The sequence below is a fragment of the Balaenoptera borealis genome (genome assembly GCF_965194805.1).
Source record: "Balaenoptera borealis genome assembly, chromosome: 9".
Taxonomy (NCBI): Eukaryota; Metazoa; Chordata; class Mammalia; order Artiodactyla; family Balaenopteridae; genus Balaenoptera; species Balaenoptera borealis.
Window position 1 is genome coordinate 111,322,484 of NC_138873.1, and position 22,005 is coordinate 111,344,488.

Here is a 22,005-nt window from a genome sequence, read left to right on the forward strand (position 1 = left end):
CCTCCCGGGGCGGGGCGGAGCCTCCCGGGGCGGGGCAGGCTGTCAGCGCGCCTCTCCCGGCTTGTACTCCGTCTCCCCAGGCGACACCTGGGAGATGCGCCGGGAGGACCGCCACAACTCCCGCGCAAACTGGCAGCTGCGCACCTCAGAGGGCTGCCCTGCGCCCACCACGATAAGCTTGCCGTCTTCCAGGTCCACGAGCACGTGGCTGCGCTCCTGGGTCACAGCCACGCTGCGCACGGGCACCTTCTGGGCAGGGGCGGCGCGGCCGGCAGCAGTTTGTTCAGGGCACACCGGGCCGTGCCCAGCAGAAGAGAGTCCCCCGTCACCGCGAGGGCTGTGGGCTGCTCTGCCAAGGGCAGGGAAGCTCGCAGCCTCCCGGTCACCGAGTACACGTGCAAGGAGTAGGTGACCTGAGCCCGAGACGCTCCCGCGCTGAGCTCCGCACCACAATCTGGCCCGCAGAGCCCAGCGCCAGGTGGGACACAGGTCCAGGCAACGTGGCTCCCGGGGGCCTTAGTGAGGCCACAAACTGGCCACGGCGTCCAGTGTGGATGATCACGGTTCCATCCTCGGATCCAGACACCGCCGTGGCCTTAATCCTAAGGGCGGCCCCCCGCTCTAGCATCTCAGCAATAAACCTGGACTAGTTTCGTAAAAACAACAACATATATATATATTATATATATATATATAATACATATAATTTCAATTTTTTAAAAAAGTAGCACGTCAGTGATGCACAACCGGAATAGGGAGTTTAAATATCATTGATCACAATGAAAAACAGGACAATTATTAGCCCCTTAACGCGGAGGCCGGGGAGTCACTGAGGACATTTGTTTCTACTGCTGTAAGCTTGCTTCATAAGTCAGCATACGTATTAATAGTTCATTATCTGGGGGTCAATGTCCAATATTGATAGAACAGAAGGTTAGGATTAACGCTGTGAGGAAAATTCAAAAAATATCCCACTATTTTCTGGTTGTACCAAAAAATAAACAACCAGCAAATGATTTCACCTCTTTAGAAAAAAGCATTTACACTTAAAAAAATGGGATGAGGTGGGATAGCCTCCTTTTAAAAAATGTTTCTAGAACTCCTAATAAGGTTGCATTTACAAAATAGTTGCTAAAAATATTCCTCTGGATCGTGCAAGAAGGGAGACAGGGACCGCTGATAGGACCGGGTGTGTGGTATTAATCAGACTTGGCTTCTTTCCCTCCTGCTTCGTCAGAGGCCGGGCTGTCCTCGTTTTTAGTTTCTCCGTTTTCTGCAGGTAAGTCTTCTTTACTCTCCCGGTTAGCCGCTTCGGCCTGTTTTCCCTTTGCTCCCCTTTTCCCTTTTGTTTGCACTTCCTTGTCTGAAGATTTATCCTTTCCCGCCGCCCTTTTTGGCTTTGGTTCCACTTTCGCAGGAGCCGGTTAACTGACAAGCTCACCTGATCTCCTCTTGGGCTCCTCCTTCGCCGCTCCCTGGGGGAGCTGACCTTGCTCTTGGGCGTCCTGGTCGGGGGGGCCGGCGCCTGCGGGGTGCCTGCTGGCGGGCGTGGCGCAGAGAGCCTTCGGGAAGCCGGGCTGCCTGGCCTCCGCCGCCGCCCCTCCCACGCCCCACCCCCAGCTGCTGGGACCTGCCTACACACATTCTTCTGCACATGCTTTTCCCTTACGGGTTATCACAGGGTATCGAATAGAGTTCCCTGTGCTCTACAGCAGGACCTTGTTGTTGATCCAACCTACGTATGATACTTTGCATTCGCTAACCCCAGACTCCCACTCCATCCCCCTCCCCCCTCCCCCTTGGCAACCACACGTCTGTTCTCTATGTCTGGGAGTCTGTTTCTGTTTCATAGATAAGTTCATTTGTGTCATATTTTAGATTCCTCATATAAGCAATATCATATGGTATTTGTCTTTGTCTGACTTATTGCACTTAGTGTGATCATCTCTAGGTCCATCCATGTTGCTGCAAACGGCATTATTTCATTCTTTTTTATGGCTGAGTAATATTCCATTGTATATATGTACCACATCTTCTTTATCCATTCCTCTGTCAATGGACGGTTAGGTTGTTTCCATGTCCTGGCTCTTGTATATAGTGCTGCTATGAACATAGGGGTGCATGTATCTTTTCAGATTAGAGTTTTCTCCAGTTATATGCCTGGGAGTGGGATTGCTGGATCTTATGGTAGTTCTGTTTTTAGTTTTCTGAGGAACCTCCACACTGTTCTCCATACTGGATGCACCAATTTACATTCCTACCGACAGTGCAGAAGGGTTCCCTTTTCTCCACACCCTACAGAGGATTAAGTTTAAATGTGTATAGGTGACCCCCGCTTCATGACACTTCACTTTACTGAGCTTCACAGATATTGCATTTTCTACAAATTGAAGGGCTGTGGCAACCCTGCATGGGTCAAGTCTACCAGCACCATTTGCTCACTTTGGGTCTCTGTGTCACTCTTCAGCAATTTTCACAACATTCCAAATTTTTTCATTACTATTATATTTGTTGCAGTGGCCTCTAATCTATAATTATTTGGGGGCTTCAAGAACTGCACTCATACGAGCTGGCAAACTTAATAAATGTTGTGTGTGTTCTGACTGCTTCGTCGACCGGCCATTCCTACATCTCCCTCCCTCTCCTAGGGCCTCCCTGTTCCCTGAGACACACAATATTGCAGTTAGACCAATTAATACCCCTACAATGGCTTCCAAGTGTTCAAGTGAATGGAAGAGTTGCACGTCTCTCAGTATACATCAGAAGCTAGAAATGATGAAGCTTAGTGAGGAAAGCCGAGACAGGCTGAAAGCTGGGCCTTTTGCACCAAACAGCCACGTTGTGAATGCAAAGGACAAGTTCCTGAAGGAAATTTAAAATGCTGCTCCAGTGAACACACACGGATGATAAGGAAGAGAAACAGCCTTATGGCTGATATGGAGGAAGTTTTAGTGTCTGGACAGAAGATCAAACCAGCCACAGCATTCTCTGAAGCCAAAACCCAATCCAGAGAAAGGGCCTAACTCTCTTCAATTCTCTGAAGGCTGAGAGAGGTGAGGAAGCTGCAGAAGAAGAGTTTGAAGCCAGCAGAGGCTGGTCCATGAGGTTGAAGGAAAGGAGCTGTCTCCATAACAACAAAGTGCAAGGTGAAGCAGCAAGTGCTGATGGAGAAGCTGCAGCAAGTTATCCAGAAGATCTGGCTAAGATAATTCATGAAGGTGAACAGATTTTCAAGGTAGACGAAACAGCCTTCTACTGGAAGAAGATGCCATCTAGGACTTTCATAGCTAGAGAGGAGAAGTCACTGGCTGGCTTCAAAGCCTCAAAGGACAGGCTGACTCCCCTTTCAGGGGCTAATGCAGCTGGCGACTTTAAGTGGAAGCCAATGCTCATTTACCATCTGAAAATCCTAGAGCCCTTAAGAATTGTGCTAAATCTCCTCTGCCTGTGCTCTATAAATGGGACAAAAAAGCCTGCATGACAGCACATCTGTTTACAATATGATATACTAAATATTTTAAGCTCACTGTTGAGACCTACTGCTCAGAAAAAAAGATTCCTTTCAAAATATTACTGCTCGTTGACAATGCACCTGGTCACCCCAGAGCTCGGGTGGAGATGGACAACGAGATTCATGTTGTTTTCATGCCTGGTAATATAACATCCGTTCTGCAGCCCATGGATCAAGGAGTCATTTGATTTTAAGTCTCATTATTTAAGAAGTACATTTCACTGGGCTTCCCCGGCGGCGCAGTGGTTAAGAATCCACCTGCCAATGCAGGGGACACGGGTTCGAGCCCTGGTCCAGGAAGATCCCACAGGCCACGGAGCAACTAAGCCCGTGCGCCACAACTACTGAGCCCGCGAGCCGCAACTACTGAAGCCCGCGTGCCTAGAGCCCATGCTCCGCAACAAGAGAAGCCACCGCAATGAGAAACCCCACACTGTAACGAAGAGTAGCCCCCGCTCGCCGCAACTAGAGAAAGCCCACACACAGCAACGAAGACCCAACGCAGTCAAAAATAAATAAATAAATTTAAAAAAAGAAAAGAAGTACCTTTCGCAAGCCTACAGATGCCATAGATAGTGATTCCTCTGATGAATCTGAGCAAAGTCAATTGAAAACCTTCTGGAAAGTATTCTCCATCCTAGATGCCATTAAGAACAGAACATTTGTGATTCATGGGAAGAATCACACTAATCAACATTAACAGGAGTCTGGAAGAAGCTGATTTTATCCCTCATGCATGACATGGAAGGGTTCAGACTCCAGTGGAGGAAGTCACTGCAGATGTGGTGGAAACAGCAGGAGAGCTAGAATCAGAAGTGGAGACTGAAGATGTGACCGAATTTCTGCAGTCTCAGGATAAAACTTGAATGGATGAGGAGTTGCTTCTTATGGATGAACAAGGAAAGTGGATTCTTGAGATGGAATCTACTCCTGGTGAAGACGCTGTGAAGATCGCTGAAATGACAACAAAAGATTTCAAATGAGATTTTTTTATGCTTTATCAACATAAACTGTGTTGATAAAGCAGTGGTAGAATTTAAGAGAAACGACTCCAATTTTGAAAGAAGTTCTACTATGGGTAAAATGCTACCAAACAGCACTGCATGCTACAAAGAAACTGTTCCTGAAAGGAAGCATCAATCCATGTGGCAAACGTCACTGTGGTCTTATTTTAGAAACTGCCCCAGCTGCCCCGACCTTTGGCATCCATCACCCTGATCAGTCAGCAGCCACCAGCATCCAGGCAGGACCTTCTACCAGCAAAACGATTAAGACTCATTGAAGGCTCGGATGATGGTTAGCAGTTTTTAGCAATTTAGTATTTTTAATTAAGGGATGTATATTTTTTTAGATATAATGCTATTGCACACTTAATAGACTACAGTGTAGGTTAAACATAACTTTTATATGCACTGGGAAACGAAAATATTCATGTGACGTTTTATTGCGATATTCACTTTATTGCAGTGGTCTGGACCCAAACCCCCAATATCTCGGAGGTGTGCCTGTAGATCTGTGAAAGAGTCGTGAAACCTTTCCGTTCACCACTAGGGGGCACCAAAGGACAATGACAATAGAGCAAAATGAAAAAGGCTGGCGCTGTTACCAAAGATGTATCTTGTTTTCTTGTCTGGAGTTGAAGTTATCTACTTCATGTCATTGTTGGGTTCAGGGTGGGACAAAATATGCCATCATGGCATGTTGACCATTTTGAATTAAAGTAATTTAAGAAAGAGCTGAGGCAAGAGGGAAATTTTGACCCTACTGTCTCACTGGAAGCAGGAAACAAATCTCCCCTGTGAGAGGTGGATTCCTTGCCTGTGGGGTAGAAGGGCACCCTTATCACCAGCGATGGGGAACTGGGGGCCGAGGAACCTGTATAAACACACCTTGTTGCTCCTTTACTACCCAAACCCAAACTCTGTTTAGATTCTTCACTAACTGAGCACCCAAAGCTTTCTTTTCCCTGTCAATTTCTCACAGAGTTATTGTTTGTCTAAAAATTATAAAAGCTGCCTCTTTGGCCACTTCTGAGGCCCCGTTTCTATGAGACCTCAGTGGCACAATTAAAATGTGTTTCTTTTTCTTCTGTTATTATGTCTTGTGTCGATTTTATTATTAGTCCAGCCACAAGAACTCAAGAGGGATAGAAGGGGAAATCTCCCCTCTCTAACATCATCATTGGCTTGATCTGAAGCTCTTGGTCTGGTAGTTCTCTTCCAAAGATCATTTACTTCTGGGCGATACATAAGGATCCTGTAACGTTTCCCAATAAAATCCTTTCAATCAAGGCAATGATAGTTTTTCTCCTGATTTTTGAAAGTTCAGTCTCTTTCGAAAGACTAAATTTCCAAGTTTCCAATCATGTGGAGGCTGAATAGGTGGATATTTGGGGAAGCTTGCTTATACCTATTGATGATAAAACTGGACACATCATAGAAGTCCTCTGTAATACTTAGAATCGTAAGCGTGCAATATGGCAGAGTCCACAGTCAGAAGTGATTTCCTAAATGCATGGGTTACTCTATGTGATAGGGACAGAGTAAAGGGACAAAGTAGTTGATTAAATAGTTAATCCCACAGGGGATTGTAAGTAAAGAAAGACGTATGGGACACCCCTGTAAGTTAATGATTACTCAAGAAAGCAGGTTTTGGAAGAAATAGACAAATTCTTAGAAAGGTATAACCTTCCAAGACTGAACCAGGAAGAAATAGAAAATATGAACAGACCAATCACAAGTAATGAAATTGAAACTGTGATTAAAAATCTTCCAACAAACAAAAGTCCAGGACCAGATGGCTTCACAGGTGAATTCTAACAAACATTTAGAGAAGAGCTAACACCCATCCTTCTCAAACTCTTCCAAAAAATTGCAGAGGAAGGAACACTCCCAAACTCGTTCTATGAGGCCACCATCACCCTGATACCAAAACCAGACAAAAATACTACAAAAAAAGAAAATTACAGACCAATATCACTGATGAATATAGATGCAAAAATCCTCAACAAAATACTAGCAAACAGAATCCAACAACACATTAAAAGGATCATACACCATGATCAAGTGGGGTTTATCCCAGGAATGCAAGGATTCTTCAGTATACACAAAACAAATTTTAGGATTACTTGTTCTAGTTCTGTGAAAAAAGTCCTGGGTATTTTTTTTTTTTTTTTTTTTTTTTTTTTGGCTGCATTGGGTCTTCGTTGCTGCACACAGGCTTTCTCTAGTTGCAGCGAGCGGGGGCTACTCTTCGTTGTGATGCGCAGGCTTCTCACTGCGGTGGCTTCTCTTGTAGCAGAGCACGGGCTCTAGACATGCAGGCTTCAGTAGTTGTGGCACATGGGCTCAGTAGTTGTGGCTCGCGGGCTCTAGAGCACAGGCTCAGTAGTTGTGGTGCATGGGCTTAGTTGCTCCGCGGCATGTGGGATCTTCCCAGACCAGGGCTCGAACCCGTGTCCCCTGCATTGGCAGGCGGATTCTTAACCACTGCACCACCAGGGAAGCCCAGTCCTAGGTATTTTGATAGGAATTGTACTAAATCTGTAGATTGCCTTGGTTTAGTATGGTCATTTTAACGATATTAATTCTTCCACACCATGAACACGGTATATTTTTCCATCTGTTTGTGTCATCTTCAATGTCATCAGGGTATTATAGATTTCCAAGTACAGGTCTTTTATCTCCTTAGGTAGGGTTATTCCTAGGTATTTTATTCTTTTCAATGCGATTGTGAGATTGTTTAATTCCTCTTTTTGATAGTTTGTTGTTAGTGTCAGTTCATCTTTTAACACACTGATGAACCAATATCTATAATTACTAGGAACTAAAGTCCACACTTTATTCGGATTCCCTTAGTTTTTACCTACTGTTCTTTTCCTGTTCTGGGGTCCTGTATTACATTTAATCATCACGTCACCGTAGGCTCCTCTTGGCTGTTGTAGCTCCTTAGGCTTTCCTTGTTTTTCACCTTGATAATTTTAAGGAGTACTGGTCAGGTACGTTATAAGATGCCCCTCTATTGACATGTGTCTGATTCTCTTCTCATGATTAGACTGGAGTTTTGAGTTTGGGGAAAGAAGCTGGAGAGGTGATGTGCCATCCCATCATATCAAAGGTGTGTACAATCAACCTGACTTCACTCTCCATGTTGACCTTGATCACTGTAGCCAAGGTAGGCTTGTCAGGTCTCTCCGCTGGAAAGTTACACTCAAACACCCTTCCAGACCGCAGTCTTGGAAGTCAGTCACTTTGTGCAGCCCACGCCTAATTAAAACACAAGGAGTCTGCTTCCACCCCCTGGAGGGCAGAGTATCTGCATGAATTACTTAGAATTTTTCTGCATGGGAAGTTTGTCTGTTCTCCCTGGCTTATTTATTCAGTCATTGATTTGTATCAATATGGACTCATGTCTCACTAATATTTTTAAAGAAGCAGCTTCTGGCTTTGCTTTTCCTAGTGTTTTGTATTCCACAGGTTTCTGCTCTAATCGTTTTATTTCCTCAGTTGTTGTTTCCTTAAGATGATTCTGTTTTCTCTAATTTGGGGAGTTGAACATTGACCTCATGTGTTTCATGCTTTCTGATAACTGTAGTATGAGAAGCGGTCAGCAAGTTTCCTCCCCAGCTCCCTCCACCCACCCAGGCGTCCTCTCCAGGGCTCTGGAAACACTGCGAGGCTTGGGTGTGAGACTCCAAGTCTGCTCCCATGGCCGCCCTTTCTCTAGGGATGTGAGCTGCTCCACCCTCCCGACCGTCCTTGTCAAGGATACTTTGCATTATAGAAACATCCCACTCCCTTTAAATGTCCATGGGGCTTGCTTTGCCATACAAAGACAACGAGTTACTTTTTACTGAGCTTTTTTCAAGCCTTGTCAAGAATCCCACAGCCCTGACAAAGACTACATTGGCTCTGATGGTTTGGCCTCCATGCCCTTTTGCGGGCTTTTTTTTTTTTCCTATTATTTTTAAGACAAGTATGGCATTTCCAAATGTGGTCAGTTCCTAGTCCCGAGAGCTGACCCCAGAGTTAGCCACCGGATGGAGGACCATCTTATCAATTACACATCCGGCTAGTTCTGTAAAAGTAACACAAAAGGCCTCTTGCCTCAGAGTTTTACCGGTTTCCCAAAGCACTCTAAATGTTTCAATTTCCTGTACATAACCATATTTATAAAGGGAATAGGTAAAAGGAAAAATAGATAAGCTTACTTATCCACATCATTCAGCAAAACCATCTATTCAAGACTTGGGACTTCCCTGGTGGTTCAGCGTGTAAGACCAGGCTCCTGATGCAGGGGGCCCTGGTTCGATCCCTGGTCAGGGAACTAGATCCCATAGGTCGTGTGCACGCCGCAACTAAGAGTCCGCATGCTGCAACTAGAAAGATCACATGCCGCAACTAAGACCCAGCGCAGCCTAAATAAATAAATATTTAAAAAAAAAAAAAAAGGATGAGACTTACAACCCCCCGTGAGGAGCCGGTGAGAATTCCACACCTGCCCCAGCCTCGCCCCGAAGCCAGAGCCCCCAGAATGTCTCCTGAGGGAGATCCCGGTCCTTGCTTAGTCCTAAATGGACTCGTTAGTTCGTTTGTTCTTCAGCAAAGGAAAACTTCAGAACTCTGATAGAAATATATCAAAAGGGATGTCCGGAAGAGTCCTCGGAATAGTCAACATGAGAGGACATTGGTGAAAATCGGGTAATAACCCACCCTCTGCCCTTGAGAATGTCTTTCCTTGGACAACATGGAAACTCAGAGCTAGGAAGGGAAAGAGGCCGATGAGGAAGACACCTTCCGGCCTCGCTTGAACCTGCAATGGACAGTCACCCTCAAGACCGCCTCTTCATTTACCGGGTAAGGCGCTGAGAGCCGCGCTCGCCTACCTGCTGAGGAAACGGCGCACACACGAGCAGCAGGTGTGCAGCGCGCGGACATCCCGGGACGCACGGGCTGCCTCCTCCACCTAACCTCCGCCACGGCCCCGCAGACCCCGACTCTCGAGGCTCCCTTAAAGCCCGGTCATCAGGCCCGTCTTCGTCCTCGTGAAGGCAGGAACCTCAGTGCGCGCTGAGCTCCGGGCGTGTCAACCCACCCGGCCTTCCCGAATGACCCCGGCTGCGGGGAGAGGCACAAAGGCCTAGCCTGTGGGCACCCAGGCCGGACCTCAGCTGAACAGAGCCGCCCTGCGGGCCCCCTCACCGCCCGCGGTGTCCCCCTCCTGCGGCCACCACGTCCCCGACCCCCCCCCCAGGCGTCCCCGTCCCGGCCCCGCATGGTTTCCCACATCCAGACGCCTGACCAGGTGGAGGTGGAAGGCTGGGGGCCGGCTAACACCTGTCCTAGCACCTGTCCTGCGTCTTAGGCCCACGTCCCCCTCTGCCGGTCCGCTTCCTTCCTCTCCCCTGCGCACCTACCCGACCCAAGAGCGCTCCCTAAGGAGCATCTGCGCATTATACCATCTCAAAATCTGCCTCCCGAGAAACTACACTTGCGATAATTACGTCAAGAGTGGTCCCCCCAAATCGGGCAAAAAGATGGGTTTTGGTGCTGGAGCCCTACTGCCCGGAGCCCACACAAGTGTCTGGTGGAGCACAGACAGCCTCGGGCACGAGGTCATGATCCAAGAGGGAACTTCCATCACTAGTCAACTTAGACAGTGTATAATGTCAAGGAAATGGGACAACAGAGGAATTAGGCGGCTTTGTTAAGCTTGACTGAAGTTCTGAAGGAAAACAGTAATTCTCGAGTTTAGAAGGCAGGAGTCACCCCGAGGGCTGGTTAGAACAGATTGTTGCACCCCAGGCCCAGATTTTCTGGGTCACTACGGGGCGCATTCTGAGAATTTACATCTCTCACAGGTTCCCAGGTGACGCTGATACTGCTTTGGGGGACCACACCTGGAGAACCACTGCCTAGAAAATCTCAGTGAAAGGCTGAGTGCAGTTGACACAGTTACAGACAAGTGTGAAAGCCGGAACCTCATTGCTGGAAAAGAGGTTCTCACTTTCTGCAGGAGAGCAGAGAAGGCTGAAGCCCAGGCCTTCACCCACAGAGAGTAGCTGAGCTCCAGAGTGAAGCTTCCGTTGAAAGAAGGACGGCTCTGACAAGGCTGGAAAAGGTTGGGACCCTGATATCTGGGTTGATGCCCCTGAAAATCTGTGTTACCCAATCCCTCCAAGCCTGCAGGAGTGGCCCAGACCGCCCTGTTAAAAGCTAACATCCCGGGGCTTCCCTGGTGGGGCAGTGGTTAAGAATCCGCTTGCCAATGCAGGGGACACGGTTCGAGCCCTGGTCCAGGAAGATCCCACGTGCCGCGGAGCAACTAGGCCCGTGAGCCACAACTACTAAGCCCGCGCGCCACAACTGCTGAAGCCCACGCACCTAGAGCCCGTGTTCCGCAACAAGGGAAGCCACCGCAATGAGAAGCCCGTGCACCACAACGAAGAGTAGCCCCTGCTCGCTGCAACTAGAGAAAGCCTGAGCGCAGCAACGAAGACCCAACACAGCCAAAAATAAATAAGTAAAATAAATTTTTTTTAAAAACCAAAAGCTAACATCCCCTGCTTGCTTGAGGACAATACAGACACAATGTGTGCCTCCCCCAAACCCCCCAGGATCTGCTCCACAGGCTTTTTTTAGGCCAATAACTAACCACAGGCTGGCTGGGTGTGTGCTGCCTGTTAAGTTGCTGCGGAAGCTAGCCAGCTTGTGCCAGCGGGAACCTGGAGAGGATGCAAGGACCAGATGCCGGTGGTACTGCATGAAGAGCAGGCAGAACATAAGGTTGGATAAGGGGGAGGTTATCCATTTTGTGAGCACTTTCGACAGACAGAGAGTCTAATACCTGACAAGGATCCCGAGATGAGGCAATCTCACTACTAGGATGGCTCCCAGAAACAGAGAAAACAGTAGCCCACACTAAGTAAAGCAGAAATGTTGGCACGTAGCAAAAGGTGGAAGAATGCATTTAAAGGCTCAAAGTCAGACAGCGGAATGTTATTCAGCCTTTAAAGAGAACACAATCCTTTCAGAGAGACAGCTACACTCCCATGTTTGTTGCAGCATTATTCACAGTAGCCAAGATATGGAAGCAACCACACTGCCCATCAACGGATGAGGACAAAGAAGCTAAGGTGTGTATACACACAGTGGAATATTATTCAGCCAGAGAAGGGAGGGCATCCTGCCATTGGCAGCAACATGGATGGACCCTGAGTACACAGTGCTAAGTCAGACAGAGAAGGACAAGTCAAGTATGGTATCACTTACATGTGGAATTTTAAAAAGTCAAATTCGTACAAATGGTGGTTACCAGAGGTTAGGGGGCTGGGGGATAAGAGAGATGTAGTTTAACAGCACAAACTTACAATAAGTAGTAAATAAGCTATAGAGACCTAACGCATAGTATAATGAATATAGACAACAATACTGCACTATAATCAAATGTGCTAAGAGACTAGAACTTTAAAAAGAAAGGATTGGTAAAAAGAAAGGATTAGGAGTGGCCCGGGTTCAATCCCTGGTCGGGGAACAGAGATCCCATGAGCCGTGTGGCTCAGCCAAAAAAAAAAAAAGGATAATTGTGTAATGTGCTGGAGGTGCTAATTATCACTACAGTGGCACAGGTTGCGTGCTAAACTAGGGTCTCTGAGAGCAGTCGGGGTGATGACCACCCTTCCCCAAACAAGAGGCTCAGTGAAGCCACTCAACCCTCCAAAGCCAGGAAGATGCAATCATGAGTGGCCAGGTCCAAGGGCCAGTCTCACAGGGGTTAATGGAACATGGCATCTCTAGGGGGAAAATATCTGGGTAGCCAATAGGGGTACTACTTAGTCTGTACATAAAACATCAAGCTGGGTGATCAGGAGGCTGAGGGCAGCAGCCACAGTAAAAAGTCCTGCTGTTGCCCAGCCTCCGGACGGAAGCCAGTTTTCAAACCTGAAACCCAGTGCCCTGCAGGAGGAAGGACCTGGCAGTGTTGTGGCAACTGTACATGGTAATGATTCCGGAGTCCTTCACATCCAGGAACCTACGGCCACTTACGCAGGTAATGTACACTGGAAAAAGAGAATACCCAAACATCGTAGGCAACTGGACACAAGGTCCTAGTTGGCATGGATACCTATGGGCTTAGGGCATCATCGTGGCCCCCTGCTGGAGTGCGGACCTGTGGCAGTCAGGTGATAAATGGAGTCCTGGTCCACACGGGTCCACTGGATCCATACCCACCTGGTGGTCATCTCCCAGCTCCCATTTCCCAGTGTATGATTGGAACGTTCATACTTGAGGCTGGCACGACCCCAACACCAGAGCTGGACCCCAAGAAGGTTAAAACGCAGATGAATGCACCTGACCCCCAGACCTCAGTAGGTCTGGGGTGCGTTCTGAGAACTTGCATCTCTAACAGGCTTTAGTGGACTTGGGAGCAGAAAAGGACACCGGCGGGTCCAAGGCTGTGCTGACGGCAAGCCCCGTCTTTTGGGCTAAGTGATCCTGCACATCCTATAGTCTGAGGGGTATCAGTGGTGGGAAAATAATGCCATGCGGAATTTACAGCAAGCCCCCATGGGAGAGTCATAATGCAGACCCTGAGGCCCTGGAGGAAGGCCACAGTCGTCTGCAATGGAGATTCGCACACCTTTGGAAAAGCACTCCTGCCACGCTGGCCCTGGCGGTGGCCATAGGGCACCACGTGACCGTGCAGCCACATCCAGAATCCCTGAGCTGGGTCCTGTCAGAACCACCAAGTCACTAGATCCCATGGGCCAAGCAGCAGTCCGTCATGAGACGGAAGTGGTGCAGCCGGGGCGTCACCAAAGCGGGACCCGAGGGCACAAGGAGCTGCATGAAGAGACCTCATCACCCACCACTGCTGCAGCAGCCCTGCCCTCAGCTCCCGCCTCTGGCTGCATGGGGGTGGCTGGGAAAGACAGTGTGTGGGGGGGGAATCCCCCATGGGAGGGGCTTCAGATGGTGCCCCTGGTCATCCACCATGTGGAGAGGGACCCAAAGTTAAAGCACATACAGCCTCATGTGCAGCCTATTAACCGCGAGAAAGTCCATCCCACCACCAAAGGGCAGCAAGAAACTAGGAGGTCTGGGTAGAGGCAGGTGTTTGGATCCATTCAGGTGCAGGCGTGAGGTCCGAGTGTTTTTCTGGTGTGAGTTAACCACCCACCAGGCCAGGTAGACTAACCCACTCGGGAGCCGATGTTGGCCGGTCTCTGTCATTGGCCACCACAGCGTGCACCACGCACCGTGGACACGTGAAGGGACCAGACACGGTGAAGGGAGGGATCCTGTGTGTGGACCCGTGGCCTCGGCTCTCAGTCACCCAGGCTGGTCTAGCGACTGCCACTGCTGAGCACCAGTCCTGCCAGCAGCAGAGCAAAACTAGGTCCCCACTACGGCGCCATCCCCTGGAAGACCACCCAGTCACTTAGGGGAAAGCTGGGTGCCTTGGACCCCCCTCTCCTCTGAAAGGGGCAGCAAGTAATTCTGACAGGAAGAGACACATTTTCCGTATACGAGTGTGTCCACAGGACCTCGGCCAGCATCACCAATACAGGATCCCACATGATATCACCTCAGACCCAGGGACCCACTTTATGGCACAGGAGGAGCAGAAGGGGACACGTGGCCAGGGATCACCAGTCCCATCAGATGCCACAGCACCAGGCAGCTGCCAGGCACACACAGTGACAGCATGATCACAGCCCAAGCGCCAGCTCAGAGATGACAGCCTACGAGATGACATGCCTTCCTCCAGGAAGCTGTCTAGACCCACAGCAGTGACATTTATGAGGTGCTCTGTCACCAGCAGGTAGAACATAGGGTTGAGGAGCAAAGAGGGGAAGGTGACATGCCCTGTCCAAGTGACCCACGTGGGTAATTGGTGCTTCCTATCCCTGCAAGCCTGGGGAAAAGTGTAAAAAGAACCTTTCTGTATTACTCTTAAAAGTGCATGAGAATCTATAATTAAAACAATAAAATTTTCTATTAAATTCTAGGTACAAGTAGACCTCAGAACTATCATGAGCTCGGTTCCAGACCACTGTAATAAAGCGAATACCACAATAAATCAAGTCACACAAATGGTTTTTTTTTTTTTGGTTTCCCAGTGCATGTAAAAGTTCTGTTTATACTTCACTATAGTCTGAAAGTGTGCACTAGCAATGTCTAAAAAAATGTACATACCTTAATTTAAAAATACTTTCTAGCTAAAAAATGCTAATCATCACCCGACAATGCAGTGTTGCCCCAAACCTTAAGTTTGTAAAGAAACACAGTATCTTCAAAGTGCAATAAAGCAAAGCACAGTAAAACAAGGTATGCCTGTTAATTTTATACTAAAGGCAAAAGTCAAAACACCTCCTGGGTGTACTGGGAGACTGTTCTGGAATGAACTGTGTCCCTCCTAAAGGTTCCTATGTTGAAGCCCCACCCTCAATGTGACTGCATCTAGAGATAAGTGAAGTCATAAGGGTGGAGCCCTCATCTGATAAGACTGGCATCCTTATAAGAAGAGACACCAGAGCTCTTTCATCCCCCTCCCCTGTCCTCTCCCCTCCCCCAGCTCATCCAAGGAAAGATCATTTGGATCCAGAGACAAAGCAGCCATCCAGGCCAAGGGCACTTTGGAACTTGGACTTCTAGACTCCAGAATTGTGAGAAAATGAATTTGTTGTTTAAATACCCAGTCTGTGCTATTTTGTTATGGTAGCCTGAGCTGATAAGTACAGACACATATACAAGAATATGCACTCTAGCCTTCATTATAATAGCCAAAAACTGGGGGGAAAAAAGTCCATCAATATTAGAATGGATAAACGACTTGTGGTATATTTATACAATGAAATACTATACAACAAGGAAAATGAATGAAACATAGCTACAGGCAACAAAATGGAGAAATCTCACAAACAATGCTGAATCAATAATGCTGGACATCTAATCACACAATATGTATTTTTCTACTTTTTCATAAATAAAGTAAAACTTACACATAATGTTTAGGAATGAATGCTTAGATGATAAATACAAACAAAAACACAGAAGTGATTACCATAAGAGAAACTTTGTTAAGGAAGGAGCAACTGGGAAGGGCACAAGGGGGACCCCCGGTGCCTGTGGACAATGGCCTTTTTTTTTTTTTAAACCTCAATGGTTGTTACATGGATAATCATATTGTGATATTCACTGACCTCTACATTCATGTTTTGTGCACCTTCCTACTTGTGTATTACATTTCACCATTTAAAAAAATTGTGATATTTCCAGGAATGACCAAGAATTAAAAAAACAGCAAACAAACACATTGCTAGGAAGGAATTCATCCTACAAATATCCTCTCACATACATTGCTTATTGTAGCAAAAGATTAAAAGTTGGGACTTCCCTAGTGGCGCAGTGGTTAAGAATACGCCTGCCAATGCAGGGGACACGGGTTCAATCCCTGGTCCGGGAAGATCCTACATGCCGCAGAGCGACTAAGCCCGGGCATCACAACTACTGAGCCTGCGCTCTAGAGTCCACAAGCCACAACTACTAAGCTACACGCTGCAACTACTGAAGGCTGCATGCCTAGAGCCTGTGCTCCGCAGCAAGAGAAGCCACGCACTGCAACGTGAAGAGTAGCCCCCGCTCGCCACAACTAGAGAAAGTTCGCACGCAGCAACAAAAACCCAATGCAGCCAAAAAAATAATAAATTTAAAAAAATTAAAGTAAATAAATGTCTGTGACCTTTAAAAAAAAAAAATTAAAAGTTGCTTAAATGCCCATCAACGAAGACCAGTAAAATAGGCCGTACAACATCTATAAACTGGAATATTATTTAGCATTTTTAAATGGTTTATTTGTATATGTACTGATATGGAATAATCTCCAAGATAAAATTAGGTTTAAAATAAACAGACCAATGTGTGAAATATGTTGCCACCTATTAAAATAAATATACATATGCATAAATAAAATATGCATATATAAACATGTATTTGGATATTTTAGCATCTTGTGGTACCAAAAAGTAAGGAAGTGCTCACAGATTTTTAAAGGATATATATGTTTGAAAGGATACACCGAAGGATCCAACCTGGAAGAACTCTATCTCTTCCAAACTATTTAATAATTACAAGGGGGAAAATAGTAAGCATACGGTGGAGAATCAAGGCAAATGATTACTTAGCCAAGCGATCAAGGTTACGATCACCACCAGCAGCTCAGACGGACGGCCTGCCTCCCCTGATATGATGTAATGAGGACACATGATCACATCACTGTGGCCTCCTTCTCAATGCTGCATTGCCATCTAATCATGAAAAAGCATCAGACAAGTTCCAACTGAGGGATACTCTACAAAATGATTCAACAAAATCAAGGTCACAAAAGAGAAGGAAAGACTGGAGAACCATCAAAGATGGGAAGAAACTAAGGAGACACGATGACTAAATATGAGGAGACCCAGAACTGGATCCTCGAACAGAAAAACGACGTTACTGGAAAAACCCGTTACAATCCAAATGACTTTGTACTTGTCAAATATGTCCTATGGTTATATACGATGGCAACATAAGTGGAAGTTGAGGGAAAAGTATATTGGCACAGTACTATTTTCGCAATGCTTTTGTAAGTCTAAAATTAGTTCAAAATAAAAAATAAAGGTATAGGGCTTCCCTGGTGGCGCAGTGGTTGAGAATCTGCCTGCCAATGCAGGGGACACGGGTTCGAGCCCTGGTCTGGGAAGATCCCACATGCCGCGGAGCAACTAGGCCCGTGAGCCACAACTACTGAGCCTGCGCGTCTGGAGCCTGTGCTCCACAAGAGAGGCCGCAATAATGAGAGGCCCGCGCACCGCGATGAAGAGTGGCCCCCGCTTGCCGCAACTAGAGAAAGCCCTCGCACAGAAACGAAGACCCAACACAGCCAAAAATAAATTTAAAAATAAATAAATAAATAAATAAAAATAAATAAATAAATAAATAAATAAATAAATAAATAAATAAAGGTATAGAACAGTGCATGAAATATCCTGCCACACGTTACAATTCATCCATATGTGTACATATAAAATATATACATAGAGACAAAGATAAAATCTGAGCAGAGGCTGGATGACTGAGGGGCGGGGAGGACAGCCAGGCTTACCTTGCTCCACGTACACTTTTGCATCTTCTGCATTTTCAGCCATGGACATGCGTTCTATATTTCCAGTTTTAAGTACAGCCTCTGTGAAGTTGAAGACACCGTGAGCAGCTCGCTAGTCTTCAGTATAAAAAGGCACTCAGCCTGATGATTGACTGAGGTTTCACAGGACTGTGAAAGGAGGTCCAGTTTCCTTCCAGAATCCATCTGCCACCAATATTTGTGGTCTGGGATAGTTTTCTTTTCTTTTTTTTTCAGGTCATGAAAATGACGGAAATCCAAAGAAAGCATGAATGTATTTCCTGATAATATTATTGCAACTCTGGGAATATATATAATAAATTGTTTCCCACTAGGGTTTTTTAAAAAAAAGTTTAGAAGTAATGAAGAAACTAATTTTAAAGTCATAATATTAGCATTTCTCTAACCAGTTTTAATGAAACTGTTATAATCTATTTTGTGGTCATTATAATGATAAAGGGGCAGGTGGCATGAGAGCCTAGATTCCAATCCTGGCTCTGCCACTCACTGCCTGTGTGACCATGAACAGGTTGCTTGGTTTCCCTGTGTCTGAATTTCAAGAAAATAATCAGAAGACCTATCTTACATCATTGTTTTGAATACTGATAATATCACACATCTCAAGCAGAACACGACCTGGCCCTTAAGCTCTCAGATGTTAGCAAATCTAATTTTTAAATGTTCTAGCTACGTTCAAACGTTTTGGGCATCTAAGAGAATCTAATATATTAATTTGTCATTTAATTAAACATTACAAGTTTCATTCACATATTCAATCACTTAAAAATATGAGCTAATGACACTTGTTAAAGCATAAGTTTGGGCTTATTAGTTATGAAAGTAGAAACAAGAATTTAGTGTTTTTTATTAGAGAAGCGTTGGTTAATAGTCATAGGTTAAGTGGTCAGATCAAAGAAGGTACAAGTAAGAGTGGGTATTCTTTCTCTTCAGGCAGAAGCAACCTCTCCACAAAGCTCCCTGAGGCCTCCTGCTCACACACCCCTCCTCCCAGAAGCTGGTCCCCCTCCAGGGCTCTGGGTTGCATCCCTCTGGCTTTCACAAGGGCTTGAAGGCCTCTATATCCCCACCTGGCCCTAGGTGGGTAGCCTCTCCCTCCCCAGCCTCAGCCCCAGCCCGCCATCTGGCCCTTTCCTACAGCAGGCCATAAACTCACTCTTGACCCAATGCACTCCCTGTTGCCAAGTATTTCTGTGTTCCCACCTCAACAAAAACTGCCCAGGTTTAACCATCCAGGAGCATGGGTCCTGCTTACCAAACAAGTCTACCAGACAGACTCCAGACGCGTTTCAATGCACTCCATACCTGCTTCTAAGACCTCGCAGCTCCTGCAGAAGCTAGCTGAGAGCCTGGGCTACACAAGCCAAGGGGCAGTTGTTTGTCTCACCTGCCTGGACCGCCAGGCAGAATCCCCACAGCAGGACCTCCCTCCCTGAAGCTCCCCACTCTTCCCAGTAGGGACCCAGGCAGGAAAGGATTCCAGAGCGGGGAAGGGGGCGGGGGAGGGGCTGGGGACGCCTCCAGAAATTCCACACAGGCCCCCCCATCACAGTGAGGAGCTGAAAACACTTTCTGAAATTGTTTTCTTTCCCCCATCATAACCTGGAAAGAACGCTGACCAAGGCAAAACCAGTGAGGATCATTTTGTTATAAAACCACAGAAACTTTCCTTAAGAGGTCGAGCTTGCAGTCACTTGAACGTGACAGAATTGAGAAGAGCTGCCCACCCCCATCCTCACATTTCACGGCACAAACACAGCTGGCTGGAGCCTTAGCCTCCCGACCTCCAGGTCAGCACCCCCCCCCCCCGCAAGCAACGCCATCCCCGTCATCTGGATGAGGGATTCCGGACCGGCCCCAGCCTGAAACCGAGCGCCTCCAGGCCCACGCGGAATTTAGCAGCCGTCGGGTCCGAGCTCTGGATAAAAAGAAAGCAGCTGGTCAGGTGGCGGCTTTGTGGAGATGCATCAGAATCACCTGAAGGGCTTGTTAAAACCGAAATCTCCGCGTCCCACCCCCAGGGTTTCCGGTTCTCTGGGTCTGGGCGGGCGCCAGTTTGCATTTCTAGAAAGTTCCCAGGTGAAGCTGATTCTGCTGGTCCGGGGCTATGCTTTGAAATCCCCTGTCCTAGGATATCTAAGTGATAGGCAGGCCCCCAGAAGGGATTCGGTGGAAGACGTCCCCTCAAGATGCTGCTCCAAGGACCCACCGGGGACCCTCATCTGGAGTCACGGATACGCTAGATTTTCCCCTGTGGGTCTCGCCAAGACTCCTTCCCTAACTCGGGAGCCGGGACCCACACCGGGGGTTTTTAGACTGAGTGGTTGTTTTCAGAACTGTTCCAGGACCTCAGACTAAGGAACTGGAGTGAACCAGAAAGAGGCAGAGACCCAAGCCCGCCTTCCCGGACCCCTGGGCCAAGGACGGGTTCCCTGCCAGGGCCCATGAAACCCCTCATTCACCTCGATCCCGGTGGACCCGAAGCTGGAAAGTCATTGCCACAATGAGGAGCGTCCTAACATACTGGTAACAGGGCGATCCGATAAGGAAGATCCCGACTCCGCCTCCTGGGACGGCACTGACCACGAGTGAGACCCTGAACGAACCGTAGAAGGCCGCCAGCATCTCGCCGTCCTGGCCTGGGAGGGAAGGGGCGCTGAGCCGCGGGAGGGGAAGCGAGGTTCCGGTCACGGAGGAAAGGGGCCCTCGGGGTCGGAGTCCACCCAGCCTGGCCCCTGGATAGTCTAGGATTCCAGGAAACCTCAGGGCACCCGGATCCGGGCCCCATGCCCGAGGAGTAACGTGGGACGCAGCGGACGAGCTGCGGCCGGTAGGGCGTCCGAGGGCGCCAGCTCCGGGCTCACTCACCAAACAACGCGTGGACCATGCACGGCTCGACGTAAACGACCTCTGCGATGTGATCGTCGCCCCTCATCTGTCTCAGACTTTGCGCGCTAGGAAGCGCCTGAGGGGCGCGGGGAGGAACGTGGACCCGTGCGGCGGGGAGGGAGCGCTGGGCCTCTTAGGCGGCCGGGCCCCGCCCCTTCCGCGCGCGCCGACCTGCATCCAGCATCCAGCATCCTGCATCCTGCATCCAGCATCCTTCATCCCTCATCCCGACTTGTCTCCGTGTCGTCTGCCCCGTGAACCAGCAGTTCCCGCGCCGGGATGGTCTCGGTCACCGCCTCTGCCTTCTAAGGCCCCGGAAGAACCCCAGGCCCGCCAGACTACCTTGTGTCAGGGTCTCTGGCCGGCTGCACAGCCACGTGGGGCGGGGGAGCGGGCGGGGGTCGCCGCCGAGGGTCGGGCTCCTAGGATGCCAGGCAGAGGGAATCTGGAAATGGGGGCAGGGGGTGAAGGGGGGCGGCTGAAGAATGGAACCCACGCTGGCTCTGAGGATTCCACTTCCTCAGAGCCTCCATGCCTTCTAGAAGGCCCTCCTCTCGCGCCCAGGTCTCCTGCGGCCCCAGGAACCAGCTGCCCTCCTAGCGGGGGACCAGGGGCTCGGAACCAAGCCTGGGGTAGGGGCGTCGCAGCGCGGACCGAGGGCCCGGCCTCTACCGTTCCAGTGACCACCTGCGAGGAGACCAAGGCTCCCAGAACCTGAAACAGCTTGTCTGGAGAGAGAAATCTACAGGATGTGATGGAAGTGGCGCTTGACCTCTTTGACCTTCCTCTCAAAACGTATAACCCCGGTAAATCATGAGCAAAACATCACAGGACTTCCAAGAGGGGCATCTGGCAATACACCTGGCCAGTGTCCCTCAAAACTGCCAAGGACGTCAAAACCAGTAACACTCTGGGAAAATGTCACAGTCAAGAGGACCCTTAGGAGACAATGATAATTAAAGGTTATGTGTCCTGGATGGGATCTGGAACAGAAAAGGGATAGCTGGTTAAAATGAAAGAAATTCAATAAACTGTGGACTATTTAATAATAGTCCATCACTATTGGTTCATTAATTTTAACGAATATGTCATACTTTTATTAACAATGTATATAATACACTCTATAATAGGGAATGTTAATAATAGGGAAAACCATGAAAGGATATAGTATGGAACTCTACTACCTACTCAATTTTTCTATCAATATAAAACTTGTAAAAAGTTAAAATCTAGTAATAAAAATTAAATACAGTTGACCTTTGAACAACCTGGGTTTGAACTGCGCAGGTCCACTTATACGCGGACTTATTTCAATAGTAAATACTAAAGCACTACACTAGGCAGTTGACTGAATCCACAGATGCAGAAGGGCAGGTAGGGAGGAAACCAGTATATGGAGCGGTGACTAAGTTATGGGTGGATTT

At 47.9% G+C, this 22,005-nt stretch overlaps 1 pseudogene across 1 annotated transcript; it reads right to left on the reverse strand.

The window, feature by feature from the left end:
- Positions 1–94: 94 nt before the first annotated feature.
- On the reverse strand, positions 95–1,644 carry LOC309634778 (non-histone chromosomal protein HMG-14 pseudogene; annotated as a pseudogene). The gene is made up of 2 exons: positions 1,635–1,644; positions 95–1,536 (listed from the first exon to the last, which is right to left on the reverse strand). The product of its transcript is annotated as a non-histone chromosomal protein HMG-14 pseudogene (transcript).
- Positions 1,645–22,005: the final 20,361 nt, after the last annotated feature.